Genomic DNA, 7,049 nt, shown 5'->3' on the forward strand with positions numbered 1-7,049 from the left:
AAATAAGTAAAGAAACAGAGGCACTGAACAATGTATTAGAACAGATGGACCTAACGGACATCTACAGAACACTTCATCCAAAAGCAATAGGATACACATTCTTCTCAAGTGCACACAGAACATTTCCAAGAATATATCATATGCTAGGCCACAAAAAGAGCCTCAGTAAATTCAAAAAAGATAGAAATTGTACCAACCAGCTTCTCAGATCAGAAAGGTGTGAAACTAGAAATAATTACACAAAGAAAAAGAAAGAGCCCACAAACACATGGAGGCTTAATAACATGCTTCTAAATAATCAATGGGTCAATGACCAAATAAAATCGGAGATCAAGCACTATGTGGAGACAAATAACAATGATTCAACATTGCAAAATGTGTGGGACACAGCGAAGGCTGTGCTAAGAGGGAAGTATATTGCAATACAGGCCTACCTCAGGAAAGAAGAACAATCCCAAATGAACAGTCGAAAATTACAATTAATGACACTAGAAAAGAACAAATGAGGCAGTGGAAGGAGGGACATAATAAAGATTAGAGCAGAAATAAATAAACTTGAGAAGAATAAACCAATAGAGAGAGTCAATGAAAGAAAGCTGGTTCTTTGAGCAAAGAAACAAAATACATAAACCCCTAGCCAGACTTATCAAGAAAAAGACAGTCTTACACATAAACAGAATCAGAAATGTGAAAGGAAAAATCACTATGGACACCACAGAAATACAAAGAATTATGAGAGAATCCTATGAAAAATTACATGCTAACAAACTGGATAACCTAGAAGAAACCGACAACTTTCTAGAAAAATAGAACCTTCCAAGGCTGACCCCGGAAGAAACAAAGTCTGAATAGACCAATTATCAGCAAGGAAATTGAATTGGTAATCAAAAAATTACCTAAGAACAAAGACTCTAGACCAGATGGTTTCACTGCTGAATGTTATCAAACATTTAGTGAAGACCTAATACCCATCCTCCTTAAAGTTTTCCACAAAGTAGAAGAAGAGGGCATACTCCCACTCATTCTACAAGGCCAACATCACTCTAATACCAAACCCAGGGAAAGACACCACAAAAAAATGAACATTACAGACCAATATCCCTGATGAACATAGATGCAAAAATACTCAACAAAATATTAGCAAACCAAATTCAAAAGTACATCAAAAAGATCATCCATCATGATCAAGTGGGATTCATCCCAGGGATGCAAGGAAGGTACAACATTCGAAAAAATCCATCAACATCATCCACTACATCAAGAAAAAGGACAAAAACCACATGAGTATTTCCATAGATGCCAAAAAGCATTTGACAAAATTCAACATCCATTCATGATAAAAACTCTCAACAAAATGTGTATAGAGGGCAAGTACCTCAACTTAATAAAGGCCATATATGATAAACCCACAGCCAACATCATACTGAACAGCAAGAAGCTGAAAGCTTTTCCTTTAAGATCAGGAACACGACAAGGATGCCCAGTCTCCTACTTTGATTCAACATAGTTCTGGAGGTCCTAGCCATGGCAATCAGACAACAAAAAGAAATAGAAGGCATCCAGTTTGGTAAGGAAGAAGTCAAACTATCCCTGTTTGCAGATGACATGATATTGTATATAAAAAACCCTAAAAAATCCACTCCAAAACTATAGATCTAATATCTGAATTCCGCAAAGTTGCAGGATACAAAGTTAATACACAGAAATCTGTTGTATTCCTATACACTAACGATGAACTAGCACAAAGAGAAATCAGGAAAACAATTCCATTCACAAAGGCATCAAAAAGAATAAAATACCCAGGACTAAACCTAAGCAAGGAAGTGAAAGACCTATACTCTGAAAACTACAAGACACTCTTAAGAGAAATCAAAGAGGATACCAATAAATGGAAACACATCCCGTGCTCATGGATAGGAAGAATTTATATTGTCAAAATGGCCATCCTGACTAAAGCAGTCTACAGATTCAATGCAATCCCTATAAAAATACCAACAGCATTCTTCAATGAACTAGAGCAAATAGTTCTAAAATTCATATGGAACCACAAAAGACCCCGAATAGCCAAAGCAATCCTGAGAAGGAAAAATAAAGTGGGGGGTTTATGCTCCCTGACTTCAAGCTTTACTACAAAGCCACAGTAATCAAGACAATTTGGTACTGACACAAGAACAGACCCGCAGACCAATGGAACAGACTACAGAGCCCAGATATAATCCCAAGCATATATGGTCAATTAATAAATGATAAAGGACCAATGGATATACAATGGGGAAATGACAGCCTCTTCAACAGCTGGTGTTGGCAAAACTGGACAGCTACATGTAAGAGAATGAAACTGGATTATTGTCTAGCCCTATACACAAAAGTAAACTCAGAGTGGATCAAAGACATGAATGTAAGTTATGAAACCATAAAACTCTTAGGAAAAAATATAGGCAAAAATCTCTTGTACATAAACATGAGCAATTTCTTCATAAACATATCTCCTCGGGCAAGGGAAATAAAAACAAAAATGAAAAAGTGGGACTATATCAAACTAAAAAGCTTCTGTACAGCAAATGACACCATCAGTAGAACAAAAAGACATCCTACAGTATGGGAGAATATATTCATAAATGACATATCGATAAAGGGTTGACATCCAAATTATATAAAGAGTTCACGCACCTCAACAAACAAAAAGCAAATAAACCAATTAAAAATTGGGCAGAGGAACTGAACAGACAGTTCTCCAAAGAAGAAATTCAGATGGCCAATAGGCATATGAAAAGATGCTCCACATCACTAATCGTCAGAGAAATGCAAATTAAAACCACAATGAGATATCATCTCACACCAGTTAGGATGGCCAACATCCAAAAGACAAACAACAACAAATGTTAGCGAGGATGTGGAGAAGGGAGAACCCTCCTACACTGCTGATGGGAAGGTAAATTAGTTCAACCACTGTGGAAAGCAGTATGGAGGTTCCTCAAAAATCTCAAAATAGAAATGCGATTTAACCCAGGAATTCCACTCCTAGGAATTTACCCTAAGAATGCAGCAGCCCAGTTTCAAAAAGATATATATGCACCCCTATGTTGATCGCAGCACTCTTTACAATAGCCAAGAAATGGAAGCAACCTAAGTGTCCATCAGTAGCTGAATGGATAAAGAAGATGTGGTACATATACACAATGGAATATTATTCAGCCATAAGAAGAAAACAAATCCTACTGTTTATAACAACATGGATGGAGCTAGAGGGTATTATGCTCATTGAAATAAGCCAGGCAGAAAAGACAAGTATCAAATTATTTCACTCATCTGTGGAGTATAAGGACAAAGAATAAACTGAAGGAACAAAACAGCATCATACTCACAGAACCCAAGAATGGACTAACAGTTACCAAAGGGAAAGGGACTGAGGAGGATGGTCGGGAAGGGAGGGATAAGGGAAAAAGGGGGGCATTGTGATTAGCACACCTAATGTAGTGTGGGTGGGGGGACACAGGAAAGTCAGTGCATGCAGAGAAGACAGGTAATGATTCTGTAGCATCTTGCTGTGCTGATGGCCAGTGACTGTAATGGGGTATGTGTGGGGGACTTGATATTAGGGGGAGTCTAGTGACCATAATGTTGTTAAAGTAATTGTACCTTAATGATACCAAAATAAAAAATTAATTGATCAGTGAGAAAAAGAAATAATGACTCACATTTCTGAGTGAATTTTAAGTCATTTCTTCATTCTTCCCATATGATTCCTTATGAAATACAGACTGACCTCCTGTCAGCCCTTGGTGCTATGTGTTTGCCCCATTAGCTGCAAAGGGACTGTACCATTTGGAGCTGGGATTTGTACGCAGATCCAATACCAAATCTTATATCCAGTGCCACTCCTAGGGACCTCCAAAGGAAAGGCCTTACACAAGGTAAACATCAAACAGGTCAGTGGAATTTATTTCTCTACAGGCCATTTGAATCCGTGAAGATTCTGATCCCCTGAAATATCCTAAGAGGAAGGCTGCTGTAGACACTGCCCTAGTCAGGGTCCCCATCACAGCCCCCACAGCTCCTCAGTCTCTTGGCCCCTCTCATCAGGACATAAGCAAAATGGGCCCTAGATGCCTCCCCTTAATTGCTGCCTTTCCCACCCAACAATGCCCACTGACGGAGAACTGCTGGCAGGGAGCCGTTGGAACCCGAAGAAGCACTGCTCCCATCACCACCGCATTCCAGGCGGGGGCATGTGGGCATGAGATGGATCTCAGGGCAGCGACTCAGGGTCAGCCACGACCTTTATCTGGTCATGGTGGTGGTTTTCTGCGGAGACAATGGGGAGGCTGCAGTGCCACATTCCCTTATGTACCTTTGAATTTTATAAATTTTAAAAAACAAATTGGGAATTAGGAGTCCCTACATAAGGTCACTTTACCAGGGCAGTGACTTCCCCGGAGCTGACTTTGCAATCTGCCTGAAACAAAATAAGTTAATAGATATTACAATTTCACATTCAATTTTTTCATAGCTGAAAGTTTTGACCCTTGCCACCATCTCTCTGCCCTTGTGAGCTCACAGGCAACATGGTGAAGTAATGAGTAGCAAGGTGACGTTTAAAAGACAACTCAACCGACTGCAGTCCTGGTTGGTAGCATTTTTTGTCCTGAGCAATGTGTGATTGTGATTTTATTCTGCATGAATAAACATGCCCATAGTACCCGTTGGGAAGGTTATTTCTACTTCAGTAACCGAAAGAAGTGTTCTGCGAAATGCACCACTTTAAATGCCTTGCCTCCTGTGCAAGTTTGAGAATGGGGAGTAGGGAGATAACAGGGGATGGGGATCCTGCGTGTAACCTGCGTCCAGGCTGGTTAAGGTGGGAATAGGGGTAGGGGGAGCTGTGCAACAGCCAGTCATGCTTTTAGAAAAAGAATAAGTACAGACTGGAAGGGGATGGAAGAATGTACATTGTTCTGCTCAAAAGGCAACCCCCAGAGCAGTGATTTCCAAGCTGTGGCCACAGGTCCTTGTGATGCTGGGTTCTTGTTTGAGGAGTGGAAGAATGAACTTAGCAAACACCCAAGGTAGGAGAGCCAGGGAGAGGCTTTTATTGAGAGATACAGTGAGAGGACAGAGCTCCTGGCTCGAGCCAGGAGGGTACAAGAGAGCCCATAAGGGTTTTATAGGCAATTGAGGATTTGGGGGAACGTGAAAAAAGGCTTAGGGGTGTGGACTTGTTAAGTGGGCCCTGAATATTTAGAATTAACTTAACATAAGGAATTTCCTGCTTTGAGTTCTCCCTGGGATTCCAGCATTTTGGTCAGGGAGCATATCAAACAAGGCCACCTGCCCAGCTTCCAAAGTGGGCTGAGTTATTGTGTATTGTTAAAGAGAAAGTTAAGAATCTTACTTCTTAAACTTCCTAGGTGTTAAAATGCAACCTCATCTCAAGGTGGAATCCTTCTTGCCTTTTACTATGTTGTTTACAGCTGGGTCTGCATGCTGAATTAGTTGCCTGGTTTGCATATCACTTCATCAGATCTGAAGGAGGAAAGACAGCACTTAGGCCTGGGCATTTTAGCATGCTAAAGTGAATCTTAGGCATGATTACAAAAGATTAGCATAATAAAAACATGTGCTACTCTTCTTTATCTGGGGAATATTAACTGATCTCACTGAAGAATGATTCTAGGGCTTAATATTTCACAGAGTTTTGGTAGTGGGGTTTTCTTGCAGGGAGTTACATTGCTCTGACTGTAAATATCCTGCCTTGCTTTTTCTAGAGGCCCTCACCCTACTCTGACCACATCCATGGTCCCTGTCTCACTTAGAAGGCCAGTTAGAGCAGGGGCCTCTCAATCATGTGTACACTAAGCACTGTTCAGAGAGCAAGCAAATCCTGTGTCTCCAACAAAGGAAATTGCTGTATCACTAACAGTGATAATATATTGAGTGTACATACATGTTGTCTCTCTGAAATCTTACAGCTACCTGTGAGGTAGATCTTCTTCTCTCCAATTAATCAGGAAACTGAGACTTGGGGTGCAGGTGAGTGGGCAAATAACTTGCCCAAGTTCACAAATATATTCGTCACCATTCTTTATGTTCCAAGAGAAAGAAATCAAACTAAAATATGTTTAAACCAAAAATGGCATACAGTATATTGGCTGTAGGTCCGAGGACAGGAAATCCTGGGGCAAAATAGCTCTTTAAAAACCGAAAACAGTCACAGGGAGAAAAAAAGTTTAAAATCCGTTTATTGCTCACAGACTGCAGTCTGGGGCCGCTTCTCCCTTTCCTGCTCCAGCAGAAGCCAAAAACCGACCCTCCCCCTCACTTCTCGGGTACAGATAAGCCCTCCGTGGCCCAGGTAATTATCCATTGATATGGCAATGAGCTTCTCTCCAACTCTGAGGAATGATGCAAATGCACTAAAGCCTTACTGCTTTTCACCACTGAACGCCTAATGATATGCAGATATACTAAAGCCAGGCAAGATATTCTGGAAATGTTATCGTTTTACCCACAATGGCTCTTATAGCAGGGAGGCCTAGGGGCTTAAAGTTGGCTGCATCCAGGGCTCAAACAATGACCTCCTCCCCCTTCCGTCTCTCAACTCTGCTTTCCTCTGTGATGCCTTCTGCCTCAGGGGTGCCTCATGTGGCAAAGATGGTCCCGGATAATTGCAGCTCTGTACCGCCGCGGAGCTAAGCTCTCAGAGGAAAGCCCATCCTCTGAAAGCCTCTAACTGGCCTGCTTGGACAACGCGTCCCGGAGGAGGAGACCCCAATTTGCCAGGCATGGTCATGTGCACATGCCGGGTGGGGCCTTAAACCCGCGCTTCAGACCGACTGGATCGGAGGGAGTAGCGGGAGCTCAGTGAAACGTCAAGAGAAAGGATCTCTGACCAGAAGACCAGGGGGTGAGGAAGGCGCCGGGAGGGATCAAAGAGTGAATGAAGTGAGATTGATCCAGCCCTTAAGCCTAAAGTCTTAAGAGGCTTTCACATGTCAGTAGATGCTATCCTGGTAAATAAAAGAAATTCATTGACAAGCCTTCCTGGTAAT

At 41.5% G+C, this 7,049-nt stretch overlaps 1 long non-coding RNA gene across 1 annotated transcript; it reads left to right on the top strand.

The window, feature by feature from the left end:
• The first annotated feature begins 3,699 nt into the window (after positions 1-3,699).
• On the top strand, positions 3,700-7,049 carry LOC130683507 (uncharacterized). The gene is made up of 3 exons (XR_008997285.1): positions 3,700-3,914; positions 4,511-4,626; positions 6,632-7,049. It is a non-coding gene; the product is annotated as an uncharacterized LOC130683507 (long non-coding RNA).

This window comes from Manis pentadactyla, chromosome 4 (assembly GCF_030020395.1).
Source record: "Manis pentadactyla isolate mManPen7 chromosome 4, mManPen7.hap1, whole genome shotgun sequence".
NCBI classification, from domain to species: domain Eukaryota; kingdom Metazoa; phylum Chordata; class Mammalia; order Pholidota; family Manidae; genus Manis; species Manis pentadactyla.